Source organism: Hetaerina americana, unplaced genomic scaffold (genome assembly GCF_022747635.1).
Source record: "Hetaerina americana unplaced genomic scaffold, ioHetAmer1.1.p SCAF_9, whole genome shotgun sequence".
NCBI lineage: Eukaryota > Metazoa > Arthropoda > Insecta > Odonata > Calopterygidae > Hetaerina > Hetaerina americana.
The window spans coordinates 33678565-33691627 of record NW_027287538.1 but is presented as its reverse complement, the minus strand read 5'-3'; the positions used below and the strand labels follow the sequence as shown (position 1 = coordinate 33691627).

Sequence of the window (13063 nt, the reverse complement as noted above, 5' to 3'; positions counted from 1 at the left end):
ATATATCTGCATGATATATTTCATTCATTTAAGCTATTCTAACGAAAAGGTAATTTTTGAACGGTCCCTGGGGATAACTTACTTTTTAAGTAACACGAGAACTTAATTTTTTGTTTGCCATACATAAGTTCTTTCTTCATTTTTTCATAACTTCTGCTTACGTTCTTGCTACCTAGAAAGCCTTAGTTGTATTCCTCCACCCCGCTTACCTAATTTCTCCTCTCTGTCAGGGCCCTCAACCGCAATAGTACCACTACCTTTCATTATTCCCTGCATTCACTTTCGCTGATTCTGTCGCATTTCTCCCAGCAACCAACTTTATCTCTTTTCCCCCCATATTTTTATCGTCAGCGTTATCCCTCCTCTCCATCCATCTTATTTTTTCCATTCTTTGCCATACCCACATCTCAGAAGTCTGTACGTTTTCCTATTGCCTCAAAGACCAGGTTTCTCATCCATTAAGATCTCCTGCTCCGTATTAAAGTCTTCACTAAACTCTTCTTCGCCTATATAATTGGTGCACGTTACATCCGCTGCCATTCTTCTTGTGATTACATTTCTATTTATGCAGTATAAGTAAACATCTATCGGTCAAACGTTGTTGTTTTTACTTTCCCCACCACACGCCTTTGTGGTAGCTTCTGCGGTATTTTGCATATCCCTACTGCCCACACCGTCGTGTGCAATTGAATTTGCCGTAACACGCTGGGAAACTGGAAAAAATAATCCCCACGACATCTGTGGAAATACGTGGGTCGATAGTCTGATAGTGGATGAATTCGGAGAGAGGGGATGCCGCGCCAGTGACTCTTAAAAATGAATATGCAGCAGTTTGAAAGTGTACAAATCATTCGTACATCTTCATCATTATTTGTGACATTTTATGCGCGGTGTTTTGTCATAACATCTTGTACCTTTAACGACCCCTGAAAGTCATGGTGTAAGAGGACGACGTATCGGCAGCTTAATTGGTTAAAACAATCGGCCTCAAAATGAGGGATCCGGTCCGAGGGAATGGAATAGCTTTATTTGTAGCTCCCCAAGCGTTCCTATTCCCAATTCGCTATTTTGTCCAACATTTATGTGCGTTGCCAAATTCGTTGAGGATATTTGTGGATATAGTTTTTAATTTTTAGGAAACGTCAATTCAAACAGGTGCTAACCCCACGGTTGGAGAAGTTGGATTGGTTCAGGTAACGGGAAAATTATTTCGACTTGAGTGACCAACTCGATTCACTTATTCGGGCACCTCCTTGCCGTCATTTTCATACTCGGACTGAAAGCGAACCAGCCAAACCAAAACGGTAAATGGATCCCTACAAAATGATGATCTCTTCTCCCTTTCCCGCCGTCACTCCTCCCGGTGCTGGATGTGAAATAAATTATAAATTCACTTTCCAGCTGCACGGAAATACAACCTACACAGCCACTTACGTAAGTCTTCGGGAAGAGACTTGGTATCTTCATTTCTAAAAATGGTCAGATTTTGGGTAGTTACGTGTATAGTGTTTCACCGTTAGGTTTCCAATGTTAATTTTTAGATTACTTTACCGAACTAAGTTATTTTCGCATTAACCTTTCAACGTAACGCGTTCATTTTATTTATATGAAATTAACGTAATACTTAACTCTTTTAAAAGTAATTAATTCGTCTAGCAAAAGGGGATCCTCATATGAATCATTTACATCGGTACAAACTTAAAGCCTGGCAAAGTAGAGGAAGCGAAAAATATATGAATACAGTGTTTTTCACGTAAATCAGTTGAACATAACTGTTGGTCAGTTTCTATCAAGATTCACTTTTTTCCCTTCAGAAATGAATATATTTTTGCCTATCTTCTGTGGGATTAAAATATATTCGTATAATTATCATGTGAGGGTTAACTTAGCTGTTCATTCTGATTTAACCTAAATTGATTATATGAGGTCTTGGCTTTGAACTCTACTCAGCTGTAAATATTTTATATATATATATATATATATATATATATATATATATATATATATATATATATATATATATATATATATATAAGGAATGTTCCTAGTTCTAAGCTTTCTTAATTTTTTCGGGACAAATTCTGTGCATCAGGACCTTGAAACATTTGTTATTTCGTGACCTGTTCTCTCTGTAGTCATGCTTTTTATTACAAGGTCGACACATCGGAAAAGAAATACTTAGTTGCTCCTCATATATTTTATTAAACACGACCTAGGTTTCCACGTACAAAGTCATCATCAGGACACCATAATCGACACCAAAATTTCATGGTCACCAAGAGCGCTTCTGTAGAATGCCCATTTCTTTTGCCCACTGGTAAATTGCTGATGGTTCGCGACCGAGGGATCGTTTTCATTTGACGGTCGGCCTTCTTCGAACTGTCCAAGCCACCAACGAACATTTTTCAAATCCATTACACTCTAATGCATGCCTTACTATATTGAAAATGAATTTAGATAGATTTTTTAACACGAGAGTGGGGTTAAAGGATAATCACACGCTCTTCTTTAACAATCGACGCCATTGTAATTGTTGAAAACGCTCCTCACACTAACGGCAGCTATAAGAATTCATTTCGAACTACTAGTAGCTGTAATTACTTCTTGCCAACAAAACATCCCTCCTGTTTACGGTTTTTTGAATGAGGGTCGTAGACTCAGGAAGTACATCATACTTATGACGCGTCGTAGTGTTGTCGAAGAATCCTACCTTTTACGAACTGTTTCTGTTGTTTCGGTAGGCTTGGGTTGATAGCTATGTATTCATTCTACGGGATGACTTGAATTTGAAATGTGATAGTGGGAACGACCCAGAAGGAATGTATGTTATGTTTCGCGTATGTACATAAATATGTATTGTAAATTCTATTCAAATCTATAAGTGTAGTAAAATACTTGTTGAACTGATTCACTGTTCAAACGGGGACATTATTATTCCTGCTACTTGCTTTTAACGATCTTCACTGATTTGCAATATTCATATATAATGCCTAGTATCTCTGAATGACGCCGGTTGTCCGAAATTGTCGACAGTATTTTTTTGGCTGAAAACCTGTTGTGAGGACGCAAATGACCTCGGCTCTCGGTCGCCTACCCTCATAACTACCACTGTTATGATTACATGGTAATTTCAAGGAGTGGTCTGTTGTGGCATTCCCCTCTATAAAGCGTTGGTTTATGTTCAATTAATTTCGATGAATTCCTGAAAATTGAGAATTTTCCTCCTTATGTTTGTTGCGCTATTCGCGTCAATAAAAGGGAAAGCTTACTTTTTTGCTGCGACTTACTTCATGCGTCCATGACTCGATAAAGAGAAGGGCACGGTATTGATTTTAAAGTTTTTCTCTAGTATTAAAAAAAATGTCTTTTTCCTCAACTCGGTCTTTATAACTCTTTGTAATATACCTTTAGTGTCACGTAAGAGTTACTCTCACACTGGGAACTGATGCTACTATTTCAAAATTTTACGCAAGTTCTCAACTTACTATAATCTCATGTGAACTTCTCATCGATTTACAGAAATTTAACGAAGCAATCTTCTGTTGAAGCGAGATATTTTTCGCAATTTTTTTTTCAAATCTTCTTTGTCTTATTCTCAATTAAACTGTAGTAAATCATTGAGAACACATAAACATGTTCTTAGGCTGTTAATTTCGCTTTAGTATGTACGCTAATTACAGGCGTGGTGCCAAGGGAGTAACTCAAGAGGGCCATCGCCTTGAGGCAATCCCTAAGATTGTCTGGGATATACACTGTAATTTTGAGCCTGGACAATTAGAAGAAAATACATTATTCTGCGCAAGTGTCACATACCATACTGTAGCTTAAACGTAGTATCATGCTATTTTAAGATTATGGTTACTCTGGTGGACACGAACACCAATTGCTCTCTTCGACCGATATCCGACTTAATTTCCTGCATTATCTAATAATTTTGCCGACGGACGGCTCCAGAATCATAGGGGTGTGTTCGTAAAACAGAACCGTCTGATTTAATGCTCATAATTATCAGTGTGGCATCATGTTCATTCATAGTTAACCGCTTCGGACTGTGTCCAGTGCCTCTGGTGCACTGGATGATTCTCGGCGTAAACCTGTTCTACTCGTGTGTGTGTCCCGTCGCTATTCATATGATGCGCGAGGAACGGATGAAATAATTCAAGCGAGCGGGTCTCCCACTTGCTCGAGAGTTGGACAGTCCTTCGGAGACCGGTGATTTCAACAGGAGTGACATTCCTGAATGCTTTCAAGATGAGGAGGGTTTTGATGACTGGGAACTTGTCACCTGCTCTCTTATTTGACGACTTTCGGGCCTCAAACCGGTCAACTATTTCCCTCGAGTATCTCATCGCTTGGATTTTAATGCGTGGAGGAGGATCGGATGCACGGGATCTCGATTGATGAGGCTCGTGCAAAGCTGTCCCATTGGTCCACTAAGAAATTTCGAGCCCTTTGGAGGATCTATCTTTGTTGCGAGGAGGGGTGTTTGTGTCGGGGACCGCCCCTTGGTGAATACCTTATTCTTCCTCGTTTTATCTCCATGGAAAAGGGAAATACTTGCGTGCCCTACGATTGAAATGACAAACATTTGGGTGGTAGTATTTTCTTTCCATTTCACCCACCTAAGAAGTGTTTTGGACGATGATGTCACGAGTAGTGGAGGCATTAGAAGAAGAAATGGGTTAGGCAGAGAAGCTTTAACGAAGAGGAGGGAGTTGATGACAAGATATTTGAATTATTATTGGTATTCTACTGTTTAAGTTAGGTTTTGGATTGACACAGAATGAACAACGATACATTTCCCTGCCTCTACTAAATAAATACAAGCTGACCTCCGAAACTACAAATTCTTCATCAAATCCGCGTCTTTCATTCCTCTATTCCTTCCAATATGTCTATCCTTTCCCTGAACCTTCCTCGCTTGCCTCTAACGTTCTACCCTTCATCAGAGTCTTCAACATCCAATCGCCAATCAAAATACTCCGCATCCACCTTCCCTGCCACCTTTGATTTTCAGCCAACAATCCCCTCTCCTCCATTTTGCCCCCTCCAAATCCCCTTCCAAACATTTTGCCAAGCGAAGACATTTCTTGTGATCGCGCACTGAGTGAACGCTTTTACCGTATTGACATTTTAAGAAAGATTCCTTGTTGTGGTATTGATTGATTGTAACTGACGTTTTAGAAATTTGATGCCGAGTGGCGCGGTCTTATTCGTGCCTGGTTTCTTATGATTCGCAATTATCTTTTAAATCTAACTCCACGTTAATCATTTCATAACAGTTTTAATTGAACGTGGTAAGTTGAGAGCCATCTTGAAGTTAATTGCTAGTTTCCTGTTGCATATTTAATAATTGCCTCATACGTAAGTTTTCCATCGATGATTTGAGCTGGTCTTGCGATAAGGAACACCTTCTTCGGCCAGGCGCGAAGGACGACGATATTTTACTTGGCACATATTAACAACGGTTACCGAAGCAGTGTTATCTTAGTCACAGACGTGATCATGAGTGCTTTCTTAATTTCACCGTTATCTTAATTCCGATTACTCATCACAAATGTTGCTCTTTCAATCTGATTAGTTAGTATTGGGCGATTCGACTTATTCGTTCGTTACTCGACTTATTCATGCGTTATAACTGGATTTTCATCGCATCACTTCGTATTCCTACGATGTCCGGCTGCCGCTAGTCAGGTTTACGAATCTGGAATCGTTTGACTCAGGTATTTGAACCCATTTTATGTACCCACTAAAATTTTATGTGAGTGAATACATTATCTTCATGTGAATGATTTTTTTATATCTTGGCAGAATGTTTGCGAATGATGGTAGGATAGATAAAGAGATTATGTGGCATGCAAATGCGAGCAGGTAGGCAGCAGAAATCGCAGCATAAAACAGGATTCCTACCCACATCATTACCAAGTAGAGTCAAATGAAAAATATTTTTCATCTCTTAATTAATGGAATACAAAAGAAAGGTACATACTTTGTTTTTATTTGCAATCGCAATTTCTTGCATTACGTTCTGGGAGTACATGGATACCTTTAAAAAGACCTTCACTTAAACAAATTAGGATTAATTAGAAGAGTACTGGGTAAATGTGATGTAAGGTCATAGGGAAATGTTATCTTTCGCTGGTTAGGCCTCATTTAGAATATGCTGCAAGTATATGGGTTTCTCACGAAGTTAGAATGATTGCCGAATTGGATCTCGTGCAGCGTTAAGGAGCTAGATATGTATACTGTAGCGTTTATATGATAAACTTTCTAGCGTATCCAAAATATTAGAGCAGCTAGGCTGGGAATCACTCACGGAGCGAAGGTTATATTACAGATTAAATCTCTTGCATTAATTGGAAGGGTGTCTCTTTAGCGATGATGTTTAAATGTATCGTTAATTCCATCGTACTACGGAGGGCAAGATCATGTCAATAAAATTAGAGAGAGAAAGTGTTGGATCACAGATGGATTGAAGATGTCATTTTTGCCACGAACGGTAAGGGATCAGAATAACAATATCCGACCGCGGTAGGGTCATATTCGGGTAAAAATAAGTCTGGTGTGTACTCACCCCGTGCCACACACCCTAGCGGTGGTTTGCAGGGTGCATTAATATCTGAAACTGCTTGAATGGCCTCTGGCAACACTACTTCGTGTGCATGACCTGTTTGATGCGAGTCTGTGACAGGAGTAACGCGCTTGTGGAGCTTCTTAGTATGCAAATTAACATTCTGACCTGACGTACATCCATCACCGTACTTTAATTCTTTGATTATGCAGGTTCAACCCCTTCAGTGCTCAAAAAACAAATGACAACGGCGTTACTCTCTGGTGCATTTAGAAAGAGGAGCAACCATCTTTAAGCTATTGTTGTGCGGTATTTTTGCGTGTTGGTTTCGTGATTGACAATCGTGGGGAAATGTCAAAACCGTGTGCATTACTGCTGCGAGCCAGCGGGACATTGGCCTGACGTTGGACATTTTTAGTGCACTTCAAAGGTTTTCATTTGACCCGCGTGTATTGGAATCAAATCTTAATATATGTCAGGAGCAATGAATGCCGACCAACTGTAGCGACGATGAGGGTTTGAGGGACTTCTGTGGCAAAAGTAGGAGAGACAACGTCAGGAATGATTGAGGCATGAAAGGAAGTGGATTTGAGGCGCATTTAAATGAAAAGTATCAAAGAAGTCGGCCTTCGATGGTTTGATTATATTGAGAGAATGGATGAGAGTGGAATCACCTCATAGATGCGTAAAGAGAAGGTTGAATGGTTGTAGAGAAAGGGGTGCACCGAGATATATGGGTGTTTATGAATGGAGAACTCCCAAGGCAAGAAATATTAGAAGTCTCAGGAATAGGAGAGTATGTACGTCGCTGAACTTCCGTATGAGGAGTTAATAGTCTTCATTAGGTGAGGCCACGACAGCTAAGGTCATTGGCGGCATAAGGGATATCATTTGATGGAGGTGGGTAATGGAGTAAGGGTGTATACCCGGCGTCGGCATTAGGATACTCTTGACGAAGGCTGCCGAGGGTTCCCTCAGCTTAACCCCCCATCTGATGGATGGGGAACTCCATTTGAAGTGCTCTACACAATAGCACCCGAAGAAGGGATCGGAGTACTACTGAAAAATCCTGCCATCTCAGGGACTCAAACCCGGGCCTCAGGGGTGGATAAGCCAGTACATAAACCACCTTGTATCCCAAGCCCGTACATGTGATGAGGGGAAATAAGCATGTCAGGCAACGGTAGTATGGAGGAAATTAATGAAAGGGTAATTTTTTGAAATAACTTCAAATGAGCCTCTGTTCACTTTGCCCGCTCCGAAAAGGGATCGCTTGAAGAGTATGTATGTATTCAATGTGTGCTCTTGAGAATTAGTTTCAAAGCTATAATGCGCAACCTCTGTCCGGCATTGAGATGTTTTCCTAACTATCGGGCTGCATTAGGGAAATAGAGCTTGTAATTTGTAGTGTGTGTTCCTCTTTGTGTGTCGGCCCATTGAGACGCGGCATCCGTCGAATCGCTGATATGCTTCCATTCGAATTCATTGCGCATAGCCAGGGGGTTGATCCCCCCTCACCCCTCCCCTCTCTCCATGCCCTCATTGGGTTAGAGGAAAAAGTGGGGCTGATGGTCTCAATTTCGCCCATAGATAGAAGTTCATCCATATACCTATCCCACTAATCCGCGATGGTTTTCAGTGACTTACTTACACGTAAGCATTTGACAGGCTGGGGTACGTAGTTAGAAAAAAATAATCAGCTCTGAATGGAAAGGGGTTCCAACGCTTTAAAATTTAGTTATGTCTAATCAGAGGCAACTACTGAATTTTGGGGCCCATGGAACCTTGACTTCTCGAAGATTAGTGGAACACTCCAGTATATATCATTGAAATCAGGAATGGTGAAGTCTTTTCCTGGTGGCTCACGAACCTGGGCCTCTATTCTGGCCTCCTCCAAATGGCTCGTCCATCAATCACATAACTCTCCCCCGGGAGAGGGAAAGGGTTCGTGATAGGGTCGCTTTTTGGGGAGAGGGGTGCGTGTGTACCTGAGGGAGTCATCGGGGACACTAATCCTCCAAGGCTACCTCCAAATAGAAACACTGAATTGCACAGTGCTTCGGGCTCGCTGTCCATAGTTCGGTCGGAAATAGGAGTTCGTTCATCGATATTTAGTTTCTTCCAGGAATGCGTAAACACGAGACAGATTTCCTTTAGAGACGTATTTTTTTATGTTTTACCCTCCTCCCCGTTATCGCGCGGTCAATCAACCCACACAAGTAAACTTGTAGTAAGTAGTTTTAGCGGTGATCTTTTAAAAGTTAAGAGTATGTGTGATTAATCTCAGGAGTAATTAGCAGTGTTTGTTTTCAGATTTCTTTATTTTCCATCAAAATTATGGTATTTTTCCCACAAAATTAGGTGGCACCATTCTCTCGTGCATGTCCGACGAGATGAGTGATTAGTATAGGCCCAATAAAACTAATGAGTGGCCCATTTCAAGTTGTTGATTTTCCCCTCTTTCAATTTGTCCCATTTCAATATCTCTAGCATACTGGTCACAAATGTCTGTTCTCCTACCCTTCCTTAGTACATACCGAGCCTTTCTCAGCAACTTAAATATTTTGTAAAAATATGCGATCGATAACAATTTGGTAACATATCTTGTAGCTAAATGTTTTAATGCTGGTTATCATCCCCAAATGATATGGTGGTCGATCATTTTGGAAAATCGTGGAATCATTGAAAAGCCCTTTTTTAAATTTATGTGCGGAATTTGTTGTAGCATTAGAATCGATCCTGTAGAATCATGGGCGCCCCCTCTGGGTGTGAAACAGTATACTGTACTGTTTGCTGATGATCAAGTATTGAATGATCATTTCCGGCAGGATGCTGAAGTTTATCACGAGAAAGAATTTGGAAACCTTTGAAGGAGTGGTGCTCACTGTAAATCGAATATCTGGTAGTAAGAGGAGATGGGAAAGGTATCAATCTGCCCCGATGGACCATCATGACAGTAAAACAGTTTATCCGCAAGGTTTTGATATGTCGAATTAGGAGTGCATCAGGCTCGAGTAACAATCAAAGTGTTGAATGGGGTTGGTTTGAGCAGAGCTATAACAAAGGAAATAAAGGAGAGTATCCTGCAAACAATAGTAAAGAGCATGCTGACTTATGGGGTAGAGGGCTTGTGTGAACATCTGAAAAGTGAAACGCAGTCTGAGGAGGTGGAGAGGATAAGGAAAGGTGCCTGGAAAGCAAGTTAGAACTGAAAAAGAAAACAAAAAAAATCCTTTGGTTTACCAGGAAGATCTGATACCCTAAAAAATCACACAGTTTAGATGAAGCTGGAGGTGCCCAGAGGCGTCACCCGGAATCGAACTCGAGCCCTCCGACAGTGCCCCAGCGCTCTACCCAATGGGCTACTGCTTCCCCATGTAAATGATTATAAATTTACAAATATTAGTTTCAAGACTCCAGCTTGACCTAGTGAAAGTAGTGGATATGCATAATTCTTATGAAATAATTCTAATATCCGCTAGTCTAATTTTTTTAAGTGCTCACTTTTTGTCTTGCATTTGGGTTAAAAGATTCGTGTAAGGAGTTCAGAGGGAGAAAAAAAAATGGCGAAGGCACCGTAATGGTCAAGTCATCAAAAAAATTATTTTGTCGGTCGATTTTAATTTGTCCTGAGGAACATAAGGCGGAAAGTGTTGATCTCTAAATTTTACGTTGAATTTATTTTCCCTTCAATTCTTAGGGGTGGCGTTCTTTGCATGCCCCTTCAGTGTCCGCCTGCACCCCTGCCTGGGTAAGCGCTTGACGGGGAATGATTTAACACTACCGTGTAACGCAAGCGTCAGATATATTTTGCTGCTCAAAATGCTCTCTTGTGCTAAGCTTTCCTACGTTCAGTGGGATTCGTGTCTCCCCGAATTTAAGGAGTGAGCGTACTTGGTGGAATTTGGTCTGCAAGGGTCATCGGCGTCGGTGTGCAAATGTTTTTCTTACCTTACATAAAAGCAGCGTTGTGTCTCGAGCAAGACAGCATTGTGGGACAAGGGAAAGAGTTGATGAAAAGAGAGGAAAATGTTCGTGACTCAGATAATGAACGACCCATTAATCATTATTCATCACATTCTTATCTGGTGCCGTGATTCCAGGGGTAAGCGAAGTCCGAATCTGAATATTGCAGTTCGGTGTTAATAGAATGTCACGTTATCGCATTCATTACGCAATGTCATCTTATTTACAATATTATATGTGTGCGGCTCCTCGACCTTTTACAATATTTCATTTGACGCTCACGAAACGTAAATTACCCTCTCCTCCTGCCTTTGAACTATAAATCTACTCTTTCGTTATGTCAGGGTGTGTGGCCGAGGGTTTAATATGATACCAGATTCAGTTGTAACAATGAGATCTATTCTATCGTCCGCGAGGTCTAATCAGCTGATATACATGTATTGTCGTGATGCTTTGTTTCCCACGGTGCCGTAATTAAATTCGTTGGCAGTGGACCTTTGAAAAAGTCTTGCAGTTAGCCTCGATTGCTCACTTCGTGATTTGAGATATTCCCATCCTAATTTCTTGAGTAACACCGTCTCACTATTTTCCTGTCATAACTTTTTTACGAATGTATTTAAAGTTTTTTTCTGTTTTTTCGGTTAAAAGTTTTTTCACAAATGTATTTTAGGGTTTTTCTATTTCTTCAGTCAAATTTTTCTCCTATGTACTCTGAATACTATCCGCGTACAATGTGACATCAAGTAAGCGCGGACCTCTCCTTTCTTTCCAATTTCATTTTCTCGCAAACCGTCTGAATAGACTCGATGAAAGGTTTAATGAAATCGATTTAGACGTTACGTTCGATATAGCCTATCTTTATCTTCATCACGTCGACACCTACTTGTTTTGGAAATGGTCGAGTGCTAAATGCGATACCGCACGACCTACATATATTGCATCGCAAAGTAATGCCTCATGAGTTGTCGATACCTTTCAGTATAACACAGGCATGCGTGGATTACAATCGGAATTCTTTGACCGTACTAATGCTTCACCGGCAGTTGTACTGAGGTTGCCTTATTTTTTATTTTTCCCGTGTTCCCTATTGCTTCTCCCCCTCTTTCCCGAGGCTCTTGCTCGGAAGGGAAGAAATAATGCGATCAGCCGTGTTTTTTTTTTCAATCTCTGATGGCTCCGGATCTGTGATCTGGGGTAAATTGAGAAGAAAATAGTTCTGTCTAATGGGATGCATCGTAAGCCATGGACGCCGTATGTCGTCCGTCAAAAAAAATTGCGGAAAATAAAGTGATCAGCGGGATCATTTAACACATGTTTTTACGCGTTGGTTTTATATTTCTCCTGCGGCAGAAATAGTCTTTGCTTAGTAAACATACGATGGCGTCAGCTAATTGCGTTGACGAAAGAAGCATTCGCAAGGAGAAGGGAATTGATGACCGATATGCTAAGTGAAGAAATAACGAAAAGATTAGTAAGGCTTGATTGTGGATCGTAGGGATGAATGGATCCGATGCCTAGTCGTTGAAGCAGGAAGTTCGGAGGTTTTGGAGATGTGGAAATGGAGGTGAAATAAGAAAATAATTTGATTAGAGAGAAAGGCTAGCGGCAAAGTTTTCAACACGACGAGAGTTGAGAGAAACTTGCTGGTTGAAATCCGAAGATGGCAGAAAAAGTTGGTTACGGAAATATATCTGTAGGTGTAAATGTAGTGAGATGTACATTGATAAAAAGCACAAGTTGTTATGCCTGTTGATGACACCTTGTCGTTGAAACGCGTTATACGAAATAAAGTAAAGTGGGCAGAATACAACTTATGGTTTTTTATCTAAATTAGATGTTGCTCCACCACGTTTAGCTCGGTTTAGATAGTGAGATGTTGAAGGCTTTGATGGAAGGGAGAATATCAGGTCAGCGGAGTAGATTTAGGAAGAGGGTAGGCTCTTTATGTCACTCATGCTTCGTTAGTTCAACGGGTAAAATCCAGACGAAAGGTATTCCGCCCAGCATCGTCTGTGCCACTGTGAGGAGGCTGCGAAGGTGTCAGACACCAGTATGGAGGTCATTTTAGCGATGGTGTCACGTTAAAAATACCATTGAGGAATGCAACGGGAAATCACCTCAATTATTGATCCCACGAGCTCGTGAAGGACCCAGCTATGAGACGGGAGAGCATTAGGCTAGCGAGATAGGAGAATGAAAATGATAAGACATGTTGGACATGATGAAGGGAGGTATAAAGTATGCGGAATTGGAGAAGGGTTTATTTTAGCGTTGGGTGTCGGGTTGTGTTTTGTTAAGCGATGCCGAGAAATGTATCGATATTCTCTGTGCATCCATAGCCTAACTTAAATGGTAGACTGCGTAATGACATACCAATGGTATGTTAATTGGTAGAGTATAAAATGAGCTGGAGAAGGAATTGTAGCGGGGCAAACAAGAGGATGTTGGCTGGATGCGTAATATTTTGTTATGCTGTGCTCGAAACCTACCTTTGCGTGGTAGATTTCCTCTGATGAACAGCCATTC

The 13063-nt window shown here is 40.8% G+C and overlaps 1 protein-coding gene across 2 annotated transcripts in view; it reads left to right on the top strand.

Moving 5' to 3' along the window:
- Positions 1–13063, top strand: part of ERR (estrogen-related receptor) — a 333703-nt gene that overhangs the window by 258209 nt on the left and 62431 nt on the right. The gene's annotated exons all lie outside the window — the stretch shown is intronic.